The sequence below is a fragment of the Nuphar pumila genome, chromosome 11 (genome assembly GCF_984573655.1).
Source record: "Nuphar pumila chromosome 11, dmNupPumi1.hap1.1, whole genome shotgun sequence".
NCBI lineage: Eukaryota > Viridiplantae > Streptophyta > Magnoliopsida > Nymphaeales > Nymphaeaceae > Nuphar > Nuphar pumila.
Window position 1 is genome coordinate 102212598 of NC_143259.1, and position 12959 is coordinate 102225556.

The window sequence follows — 12959 nt, forward strand, 5'->3', positions numbered from 1 at the left end:
GGCTTCAAGCTCATGGTTCATTGGCTTCTATCCATTCGGGATGACTTTTGGCTTGTTTGTAGGAAGTGGGTTCGAAATGAGAAAAGATTTTAGCTAGACATGCTCGGTACTGAGTAGAAAATGAGTCATAGGAGACAAATCTACTTGGTGAGTCTAGATTCCCTAGTAGATCTCCTAATACTTTGTCGCTTAAGGTTAGAGTATTGATCTAAAACATTAAGTTGACTTTCATTGCCTCTTCTTCTATATTGAATTATAGGAGGTTCACTTATATCTATATCATGATCCACATCACAAGGGGTATGAATAATAGGTTCTTCTTTATTAATATTCAAAGAATCTTCCTTAGGAAGCAGCGTTGTGAAAAACGTTGAGGCGTAGCGAGGCGCTCCACCAAACATGAAATAAAAAATCTCAAATAAATACTGAAAAAATATGAGATTAACATGTAAAAGTAACATTAATCCAACAACTTAATCTATGTAAGTATCTAAAAAATAAAACATGGGCATTCATTAAATTTAAAATTAACCTTAACAACGAAATGCATCTTAGCATTAACAATACAATGTCATAATTAGAAAATGCATGTCAACATTAACAACCAAATGTTAATATATTTGTCTAAAACTCTTCAAAATGAGAGTGTTAACATTCGCAATTGCAATTGAAAGACCTAAAAAAATATATAAATGGCCATAGCTATTGTTAAAATGTAGCTCCTAAAATCATTGTAAATATAAATATATATATTTATATACATAGAGATATATTTACATATAATATATTATATGTACATATATCTCTATATATATAAATATATATATTTATATATTTTTACCCGAAAGGGCATTTCTGTCATTTCCTGTTTTGCGCATATTCACTTTTAGAATATGCTGTAATTTTCTTTTTATTTTTACTTTTGTAATTTCTTTTTTTCTTTTTTATTTTTTGATTTTATGTGCATTGGGGGTCCCCCAATAGAGTCGTTGGGGGCCCCAACGGTCACAAATGTGACCGTTGGGGGCTCCCAACGACTCCTTTGGGAGCCCCCTTGCACCTTCTAACATTTGTATAAATAGGGGTGTTCCCCCCTTGTATTTTCTAAGCTTGAGAGTCTCAAGCATTTGCTTTTATATATTGAAATACATGCATTATTGCATGTTTATTATTTATACACTTTTTGTGTATTTTGTTCAAGTGTTGTGAGAGTGCTCTTGTGCACTTCTTTTATAAAGTTTTTATGCTTGTTTATGGATTGTCTCTTCGTAGACAATTTCACATGGTATCAGAGCTCGGTTGGTGATTGAAGATCGTGAGATCCGCCTTTGTTCGAGTGCCTTGAAAACCGTGCCTTCGGATTTTTTGAGATTGAAGTGGTGGATCTTGCTTCTCAAATATTTTAGAAGGATCTTGTGCTAAGAAGAAGTTGAAACATCGTATTGGTACGTCTTTTTTCTTCTTCTCTCCACGTCTTAATGGGTGAGAAAGAGTCTCACTTTGCCCTTGGCTTCAAATTGAATGGGTCCAACTATCATATTTGGGCCGGGAATATGGAGGCCCACATAAAAGGAAAAGGATTGTGGGGTTATGTGCAAGGAACGATTCCGGAGCCGGAACCCAAGATAACCATAATGAATGGAAGTGAAATCAAGATTCTTGAGGGAGAGGAAAGGATCAAAGCTCTTGAAGAATACTCAAAGAAACACGACGAATGGGAAATGAAGAACTTCAAGATTCTTTCTTGGTTCTTCGCATCCGTCGAAACAAAGATTAATGCCAACATTATCAAATTCAAAAAGGCATCGGAAGCTTGGCATTATCTCGAGAAGATGTATACATCAAGAGACCTATCTCATAAGTATTACCTTCAAAAGAAGGCCCTCTCCCTTACTCAAGGTGAAATGTCTATTAGGGAATATTTTGCCGATCTTTCCTCTATTTGGGATGAGCTCTCTATGCTTGAACCGAAATGGAGTGGAGAGGCAATTGAACTCCGCCACAAGCAACTTGAAGAAGATCGTTTCTTCAATTTTTTGAATGGGTTGAGACCGGAATTTGAGCAAATAAGGTCATCACTTCTATCCTCATTTTCTCCTCCCTCTCTTGAAGATGTTCTCACCAAATTAAGTGGTGAGGAGACTCGTATGAATTTATGTAAACAAGGACCAAGTGTTCTTATGGTTCCTTGTAATTATGAAGAAAATAATGAGGTTAATGCCGTATCAAGACCCGGAAATAATGTAAAGACCTATCGTCCTCCTCACTTTAAATTCCAAAATCAAGGAGGAGATGGTGGACAAAGAGGGAAGCGGGACTATAGCAAGACTATATGTCACTTTTGTAAAGAACCGGGGCATATCAAGCCAGTATGTCCCAAATGGAAGAAGCTTCTTGCTATGGCCACCACCGGCGCACCACAAAAGGAAGAGGCATCATCAAGTGGGTCACTCTCGTTGAACCAAATAATGGAAGCCCTTCAACCTCTTCTCAAGGGAGCTACATCCGGTGCCGCCGTGTCTACTTCTTCCATTCCAGGTAAAGTCCCTTGGCTTTTGGACTCAGGTGCATCCTTTCATATGTCCCCAAACATGTTTTCACTTTCCGATTATTCAAAAAATGCTTCTCCATCCTTTGTTTCCACTGCGGATGGAACTTCTCTTGAAATTAAAGGAATAGGTAATTTTGAAACTCAAGATTTTTTTATTCCAAAAATTAGATTTATACCTAAACTTAATTTAAATCTTCTTTCTGTTTCTCAACTCTCGGATCATGGTTGTGATATTAAATTTTCATGTGATAAATGTTCAATACAGGATCGCCTGTCCGGGAAATTGATTGGGGAAGGCTTTAGAAAAGGCGATTTATACTACATGGAATCTCTTCGAGTTCCAAAATCTTTTTGTAATGTTGCCCGAAACAAAGATATAAACATGTGGCACAAAAGACTTGGTCATCCTAATATCACCAAGTTGTCTTACTTACATTTTGCAAAAGACCTATGTAAAAGTTCTTTTTCTTGTAATGACTGTATTCTCGGAAAAATGAAAAGTTTACCTTTTGAGCAAAGAACTATGTTCTCATCAAAACCTTTTGAAATTATGCATTCCGATGTTTGGGGACCAGCACCTGTTGTCTCAAAAGGAGGTTTTTCTTATTATGTTATTTTTGTGGATGATTTCTCTAGATATTCATGGATCTTTTTTCTTAAATTCAAACATGAAGTCTTTTCATGCTTTAGAACTTTCCATTCGATGATCAAGAATCAATTTAATAGTAACATAAAGATTTTTAGAAGTGATTCTGGAGGAGAATATCTCTCCAACCAATTTAAAATATATCTTGAAGATCAAGGAATCATTCACCAAAGATCTTGTCCTAAAACCCCCCAACAGAATGGGTTGGCCGAAAGAAAACATAGACATATTATTGAGACCACTAGAACCCTTCTTATCTCTCAAAACATACCAAAAAATTTTTGGGCTGAAGCTGCTCTTGCTTCTGTTTATCTAATAAATCGTTTGCCTTCTAGAATATTAGGAAAAATATCCCCTTTTGAGATCTTGTATAAACTCGAACCAGATTATAATAGGTTACGAGTCTTCGGGTGTAAGTGTTTCATTCTTACGGATAAGAATGACAAACTCTCTCCCAAGGCTATCCCCTGCGCTTTTCTTGGATATTCCGAAACTCAAAAGGGATTTCGATGCTATGATCTTCGAGAAGATAAATTATATGTTTCTAGAAATGTAACTTTTTTGGAAAATGAAAGTGGATTTGAAAAAAATGTTTCTCAACAAGAAAATTTTGATTATTCCTTCCTTTTTGACTTATTATCTAGTAATGATGATACATCCAGTGATGATGATATGTCATCAAACCATGATGAGAACATTGAAAGTAATATCGAAGAGCATAACCAACAAGAAGACAGGATTTCTAATGATCCTATAACATACTCTCGTAGAAACCAAGACACCTTTAGAAGTGCTATTGACCAATATAGTGAACTCACTCCTGTTCTCGATCACCGAAGGTCTGAGAGGAATAGGAGACCTCCCACTCGTTTTGTCTCCTTTGATTCCTTTTCGCCCCGGTATAGGGCTTGTCTTAGTGCCATTCATTCTTATTTTGAACCAAGAAACTTTGAAGAAGCAAAGAAATGTATAGAATGGCAAGAAGCTATGCAAAATGAACTTAGTGCTCTTAAAAGGGCTGAAACGTGGGATTTTCAATCTCTACCTATAGGAAAGAAAACTATAGGTTGTCGATGGGTATTTAAAGTTAAAACTAAGAGTGACGGATCACTTGAAAGGTATAAGGCTCGCTTAGTTGCAAAAGGGTATGGACAAGAGTATGGGACTGATTATGAAGAAACTTTTGCTCCTGTAGCCCGAATGGTTACAGTTAGGTGTCTTATCACTATTGCATCTATCAAAAATTGGAATATCTTTCAAATGGATGTGAAAAATGCCTTTTTAAATGGTGATCTTAATGAAGAAGTGTATATGGATGCTCCACCTGGCATGGAGATCCCTAAAAATAAAGTCCTTCGTCTTCGAAAGGCCCTTTATGGTTTGAAACAAGCTCCCAAAGCCTGGTATGACAGATTTACCAGTGTAATGCTGGAAAATGGTTTCTCCTCATGTTATACTGATACTGCTCTATTTACTAGAAAATCTAAAGCAGGGATTGTAATATTGTTATTATATGTTGATGACATGTTAATCACAGGTGATGATATACAAGGAGTCAAGGGTATTAAGTCCGTCTTGACTTCAAAATTTGAGATGTCAGACTTAGGTTTTCTGACATATTTTCTTGGAATTGAGGTTGCCTATTCGCAACGTGGTTATTTTCTATCTCAGTCTAAACTTGCTTGTGAGATTATTGACAGATCAGGGATTTCTGATGACAAAGTATGTGAAACTTCTGAAGTTGTGGGAGCCAAAATGAAGATTGACGACGGTGTTCCTCTAACTGATCCTACTCCTTACAGACAGTTGGTAGGTTCTTTAATGTATCTGAGCATTACTCGACCCGATTTGTCACATGCTATACACATCGCCAGTCAGTTTCAACATGCTCCTACAACCGTCCATATGGGTGCTGTACTTCGCATCATCAGATACTTGAAGGGAACAGTGAATAAGGGAGTATTCCTATCCTCTTCTTCTGAATTAAAATTGCTTGCTTATACTGACTCAGATTGGGGAGGTGACCCTAGTAACCGTCACTCCACCACTGGTTTTTGTATTTTTTTAGGAGAATCCTTGATTTCGTGGCGATGTAAAAAGCAACAGAAGGTCTCCTTATCATCCACTGAAGCCGAATACAGAGCCATGGCATCTACCACCATGGAAATAGTATGGATTCGACGTCTTTTGGAAGATATGGGAGTAGTTGTCAAAGAACCAACAAAGCTATGCTGTGACAATAAAAGTGCCATCTACATTGCCAAGAATCACACATTTCACGAGCGAACAAAGCATATAGAGATGGATTGTCATTATGTCCGAGAGGAATACTTGAAGAAGGTCATTGATCTGCCATATGTGACATCTGAGTATCAACTTGCCGACTTCTTCACAAAAGCTCTATGTTCGCCCAGATTTCATTTCCTTCTTGACAAACTTGCGGTTATCACACCGTAAGTTTGAGGGGGGGTGTTAAAATGTAGCTCCTAAAATCATTGTAAATATAAATATATATATTTATATACATAGAGATATATTTACATATAATATATTATATGTACATATATCTCTATATATATAAATATATATATTTATATATTTTTACCCGAAAGGGCATTTCTGTCATTTCCTGTTTTGCGCATATTCACTTTTAGAATATGCTGTAATTTTCTTTTTATTTTTACTTTTGTAATTTCTTTTTTTCTTTTTTATTTTTTGATTTTATGTGCATTGGGGGTCCCCCAATAGAGTCGTTGGGGGCCCCCAACGGTCACAAATGTGACCGTTGGGGGCTCCCAACGACTCCTTTGGGAGCCCCCTTGCACCTTCTAACATTTGTATAAATAGGGGTGTTCCCCCCTTGTATTTTCTAAGCTTGAGAGTCTCAAGCATTTGCTTTTATATATTGAAATACATGCATTATTGCATGTTTATTATTTATACACTTTTTGTGTATTTTGTTCAAGTGTTGTGAGAGTGCTCTTGTGCACTTCTTTTATAAAGTTTTTATGCTTGTTTATGGATTGTCTCTTCGTAGACAATTTCACAGCTATATAATATAAATTAGGGCCTAGACTCTTCTTGTGTCTCATCATCATCAATATCTAAGTCTTCAATGTCATCATCTGAGGAATCCATATAAATAGGTTCTCCTTCATCTTCATTCTCTGACTCTTCATCATCTGCACTTTCTTCCTCCACATCCTCGATCACTTCTTTTATTTTATTTTTCCTGCAATAAAAAATCATGTATTAAATACTTATTTTATGTAATTAAAAAAATATATTTATATTCATAGCAAGGTCAAATGAATTTAGCTTTACCTCGATCTCTTGAAGACCTGTCTTGCCTAGAACCAGTTTGTGAATCATGAGTTAAAATAACTTTTTCAATAGGCACATGCTCAATGGCATTTATGGCGAAGTTCGGATCCAACCATGAATCTTCAAACCAATTGGGATCACTAGGCAACACTGGATCTTCCTTCTCCACAATCCACTCATCGTCTGAGTGTATATGATTTAGACATATAGGGTCTTTGGTAGCCTTCCTCCTTATATTTCTCTCTCTTAATTTCATATTGTACATTACAAAAACCAATGCATTCATCTTCTCTTGTTCAAGTCTATTCCTCCGTTTTATATGCACCTATAATTTCAAATAATTGATAATCAATTATAAGATAATTACACTTATAAAAATATATTTCGCAAATAAAATACAAAGTCATAAACCAATGAGAAAGTACTCCAATTCCTCTCATAGCCCGATGCACTGCATGTCAAACTTAGAATTCAAATTGCAAAATTCATCAACTCAGGATTTTTGTGCCCAAATGAACTCCACCAATCAACTGCATTCAAATAAAACAATACAAAATTGATGAAAACATTAAGAATGTCACAATTAACCAAAACATAAAAATATTAACAAATAACAAAATAATTGCAAACTTACCAGGACTTTTTAATTTTCTTGTTGTAACAACTGGCTCTCTACCAAACAACCCCTTTGCCTTTTTAAATGCATCAATTTGTGTTATAATTTTCAACCAAACATTTGCATCAAAAACCAATTTCTCAACACAATCATAAAAGCCACTCATAACTTATTCATTCGGATTGAAGTTATCAACATAATGAAAATGTGGATTTAAATAATAGACAGCTGCATGCAAAGGCTTATGAAATTGCAAGTGCCATTGTCTATCAATGATATCCCAAATAGGTTTATATTTTCTTTCAACCTTGTCAAGGTTTGAAGTAATTTTCTCCTTTGCTCTATCCATTGCTTCGTACAAAAATCCCATAGCAGGTTCATCTGCATCAACTAATCGTATCACTTTCACGAGAGACAATGTAGCTTTAATTGCATATGACATGGTAGACCGAAACTTATGATTATTAAGAACAATATAAGAAATGTTCTTAGCATCTGATTTCTTATAATAATTAGATGATCTAAAATTTGAAGATAAGAACATCGACTTATAACATCCAATACTATGAAACGTGAGATATATTGTGGCAAAACGAGCGACGACTGAACGTAGAAGTTCTTTCTTCTTTGTGAACTTTCTCATCAAATTTAATACCCATGCATGACTATAAATATATATTGTATTTTTTTTGCCTTTTTCACTGTATCTTTAAAAATTAATATCTTTTCAATATCTTCTAACATAAGATCCAAGCAATGCGTCGCATATGGTGTCCAAAAACATGTTTTTCCTGCTGTTAACATATTCCCGCCATATAATTTGGTGCATTATCTGTAATGAATTGCACCACATTACTTTCACCAACTTCTTCAAACAACTTACACAAATTTGCACCAGTTTTTTCCATGTCGCTAATGTCAACGGACTTTAAAAATACTGTCCCAGATGAGCTGTTCACAAGAAAATTAATTAAGCTTTTTCCTTTTCTGTCTGTCCAACCATCTGTCATAGTGCTACAACCAACATTTGACCATTCTTTTTTGAACTCTTTTAAAATTTCGTGAGTACAATCTACCTCATCCTTCAAAATCTACGTTTTAATCTCGTGATAAGAAGGCGGTTTGAACCTTTGCCCATAATTTGTAATAACTTCTACCATTGCACCAAAATATGGATTGTTGCAAAGATTAAATGATGAGGCATTTGATTAAAAAAATTTATCAATGACCCAACATACATTTTTTATTTCATTCCTTTTGAAAGCAGTGTTTATTGTGGTTTGCGTGTTTCTTTGTTCACAAAGAGGTCCATAGGACTACCTGTGCTTGTTTTTGCATTACTATCTGATCCACTGATTTCTTTGTTCACATTATCGCCTGTTGATGATCCAAAATAAACACTCCTCCCAATATCCAACTTGTTTTGTTCTTTTTCTTATTTTTTTGCTTCTGATCCCTTAGATGATTCTGAAAAAATCTTTTCACATCAGGTGAGACCGATTCGCACATGCTTACACCATGTTTTGTGCCAGCTAAGTGATGCTTTAACCTATAGATGTCTCCTGTAGTCTGTTTATGACAGTAATTGTAAATTACATGTCCTACGAGTTTGGGATCTTTAGTGGGATTTAGAACTTTAGTTTTATGATCCCATCTTACATCTTTTCCCATTGTTCAACTGTAAAAATGCATATAAAAAAATATATATTAACACAAAAAATTAGATTTATATTCAATAAGAATCAACATATACAACTTGAAAACTAATAAAATAACTTGGAAATTATTAAGAAAACCATCCCATTATGCAAATAACATTTAAAAGAGTGCTAATTACTTGCACAAACACAACATAACTTATTTATTGCTAACCATGTTCTAGTGACAGGGCTTTCTAGCAGATCATGAACTCCTGATTGAAATCCACAACTCTAAGTTTATGAAACCAAATGCTTTTGGCTTTGACAATACATATTTTATACATGAATTTCATTAATGGAGAAAAGACCTATATTTAAAATGTCCTATGTGACAGTGCTAGGTTCAAGCAGGCCAATATATCTCAAATCTGATGAGAGATATCTTTGCTATATCTGTTAAACAAGGATGCATTCATCCAGTTCTGCCATTACAATATCACTATTATACATCTGCAGAAGTTGGTTTGATGTCAGCTGATTGAGGGTCTTCTGCTTCCACCACTTGTATGGTATTGCGTGGGTTCAAAATGATGAGTTGTGGAGCCTGATTCAGAGTTTTTTCCCTTGCAGAAAGGGGAGTCTGGGGGGCTCCCCCCGACGCGGGCCCCGCAGCGCGTTCAACGGGCGGGGGTCCAGGGGGGGCCGCCCCTGGCAGGGGGTCGTGGGGGGCAGTGCCCCCCCGGACGATTTTTTTTTCTTGGGCTTATGTTTGAGACCCGATTATACTTTCTACATTGACAATACTGTCTCTTTTGTCCTTCCATGAAGGGTATAGTATATAATGCTGGACAATAAACAGAAGATCAAAGAAAACTACTTCCGGCAAAAATTATCATTTAAGTACACCAGCAAAGTCAAGCAAGTGATCGTCCATAACATAAAATGGAAATGGTTTTCCACATTAACTGAAAAAAAAAGAATAAATAGACCCAAGAATTATACTGGTTAACTATGATACATTTATACAACATTACCGAACAACCAAATTATCATTTTCAAGCAAGTTTATTAACAACAAAAGTAGAATCATTCCACTTTCTACAGCTGCATGCTTTCTTGAATTAAAAAAAAACAGAAAAAATAAAAAAAGATAAACATCGTACATCTGTGCATGAACTGCAACATTTTTTTAATTAGAATAGTTGAATGCATCGTATGAAAACAAAGAGAGACAAAATCCATCACATGCCATCATAAAAATGAGAAAAAAACAAAGGGGTGAAAAAAACAAAAATGAAAAAAGAGAGAGGGGCGACTGGATCACACACGCGCGAGAGAGAATGTTGTATCACGCGAGAGACGAGAGAAGAGATAAGAAGAAGAAGAAGAAGAGGCGAACGAGAGAGCAAAAAAATCTGTACCTGTTTCAGGGCTCCACCACGCGAGAGAGAATGTTGTAAGCCTGTGAGAGCTGTGAGGGAAAGAAGGCTTTGAGAAAAAAACAGAGATAGGGGGTGAGAAAAAAAATAAAAGCACATAAAGGGGTCGGTAGGGCTTTGTTTAAGCCCTAATTTTTTGGTCGAATGAGGGTTTTGACCCTCATTTGACCAAATAAATTGAGGCGTGTATGCCTCAGTCCGAGGCGCGCCTCGCCTCGAGGCGTGCACCTCAAGGCCTATGAGGCGCACGCCTCAAGGGTATTGCGCTTTACACATGCGCATCAAGGCATGAAGCCCCTTGCCTTGAGGCGAGGCGCGTTTTTTGTGCCTTGAGGCGCATTTTTAATAACACTGTTAGGAAGTAATTAAAAAAAGGAATACTTGTTAGCTTTCTTAGGCACATCATGATAAAAAAAACTTTATTTCTCTAAAAAAGTAACATTTCTAGAAATATATAATTTATTATTTTTGAGATTATAACACCTAAAACCTTCTTGGGTTTCACCATACCCAAGAAACACACATAACATAGCCCGAGAAGATAATTTTATCATTTTTATTAGTGAGAACCAAACATTTACATCCAAAAGTTCTTAATCTATAGTAATTCAGGGAGATTTTGCAAAGTTTTTCAATAGGTGTAATGTTTTGAAGTTTGACGAAAGGGATTCTATTTATAAGATAAACAACAGTAAGGGTGGCTTCGGCCCAAAACTCTTTTGGAACATTTTTTGAGATTAGTAAGGTACAGGTAGTTTCAACAATATGCCTATGTTTTCTTTATGTCAAACCATTTTGTTGAAGAGTATGAGCACAAGATCTTTGGTGGACAATTCCATTTAGTTCTAAATATTTTTTAAACTCATTTGACATAAATTCTCCCCCTGAATCAAATCGAAAAGTAGTTATATTAAATTGAAATAAATTTTTGACTAAGTTGTGAAAAGACTTAAATATCTCAAAAACTTCACTTTTGTGCCTAAGAAAGTAAGTCCATGTATAACGAGAATAATCGTCAACAAAAATCATATAATAAGCAAAACCACCCTTAGATATAATAGGTGTCACACCCCATACGTTCGAGTGATTTAACTCAAGTGGGTTAGAGGCAAAAAAGGTCCTTTCTTGAAAGGGAATGACCTTTCTTTCAATAATACAATCAGAACAATCAAAATTTTCATTACAAAATTTTCGTAAATGAGGTACATTGGATAATTTAGATATGCTAGGATGACCTAGCCTTTAATGCCACAAAACAATATCCAAATCTTGTACATTATAACAAAAAGGAGTTTTTGAAAGAATCAATTGATCCATGTAGTGGAGGTTTCATTCTCTATGGCCTTCTCAAATATGCATCTCAAACTGAAGATCCTTTACCAAACATTGGTTCGATGAAAAAAAGATTCTACAACCATGATGGACAATTTGAGAGACAAAAAAAAGATTTAAATTTAGTTTTGGAGCAAATCTGATTTTTTGTATGAAATTTTAAAAAAATTTTCAATACCTTTTATATCAAGAGAAGAGCCATCTGCAGTAAAAACATTAGATACACTTTGGTTTGTCATGCATTCAGAAAGCAAAGCATTATTAGGGGTCATATGAAACGATGCAGCAGAGTCCAAGAGCCAAGCAATTTTACCTCGAGGGGATGATGACGAAACCGTGACACCCGTGATAGAAGAGGAAGATCCCTTGAGAAAGAGTTGTAGAGCCTACACCAGTTGACACAATGACATAATTTCAATGGATTTAAAATCTCCTTTAACTATGCTCTTGTCATCATGTGATGGTTATACGCTCTTCGCTCTTTGCTCATCTCTTCCTTTGAACTTAGGGCAATAGGGCTTGATGTGCCTCGATTCTCCACAATTGTGACATAATTTTCTTACTCCATTGCTACAGTGCCTCTCAAAGTTTGATTTGGTGAAATGAGGAGGCTTGTAGGTATTACTAGTGTTGGCTCCGGGTCTTGAGACGACAAACACATTATCCTTAATTTCCTTGGGCTCGGACATGGTTTTTAACTTCGTCTCTTCCATACAAACTTCGGCCAAGACTTCATGTAGAGGTGGTGGCTCATCTTTGTTACAGTGAGTGATGGTGACCCTTGTTCATATTCGGATCTAAGGCCTTGCATAATTTGGAAGAATTGCTCTTCTAAGAGTTTTTTCTTCCTTAGACGAGCCATCATTAAATGTATCCCAAATAGGCTCAAAGTTAGCCATTTGGTCCTGAAGTCTTTTTAAAGATCCATAGTATTCTCTAACACTCTTGTCACCTTGTTTACAATTATGGATCCTGTTGCGATTTTTTCATTTATGGACACCATCCTTTTAAGTGTAGGTTTGTTTGATAAATGTCCAAGCCTCATCCACTCCCTCAAATTCAAGAATGTTCTCACATCGTTCCTCACACATGCTTCCCATAAATAGAGAGAAAACTTTGGCATGACCTACTTCACATGCCTTATATTCATTTTTATAATTCGAGAGAGCCTGTTCTCTCTCTTTCCCCTTAAAAGATCCCTCTTTAGTCTCACCATCTTCTCCCACAATATTTTTGGTGAAATTAGGTTGAGGTTCCGGTGTGAAACCATCAACTAAGCGCCATAGTTTTTTTCACTAGGATTCTTTTTACCGCGGTGGCCCACATGTTGTAGTTGGTCCCATCAAATTTGATGAGAACAGGGGTTGCAACTTCTTTGTCGGCCATGGAGGTAAAGAGAAAGAGAGAAAAA

The 12959-nt window shown here is 35.9% G+C and overlaps 1 protein-coding gene across 3 annotated transcripts in view; it reads left to right on the forward strand.

Moving 5' to 3' along the window:
• The window catches only part of LOC149822635 (primase-helicase Twinkle, chloroplastic/mitochondrial-like), a 106220-nt gene that overhangs the window by 4321 nt on the left and 88940 nt on the right, over positions 1 to 12959 (forward strand). The gene's annotated exons all lie outside the window — the stretch shown is intronic.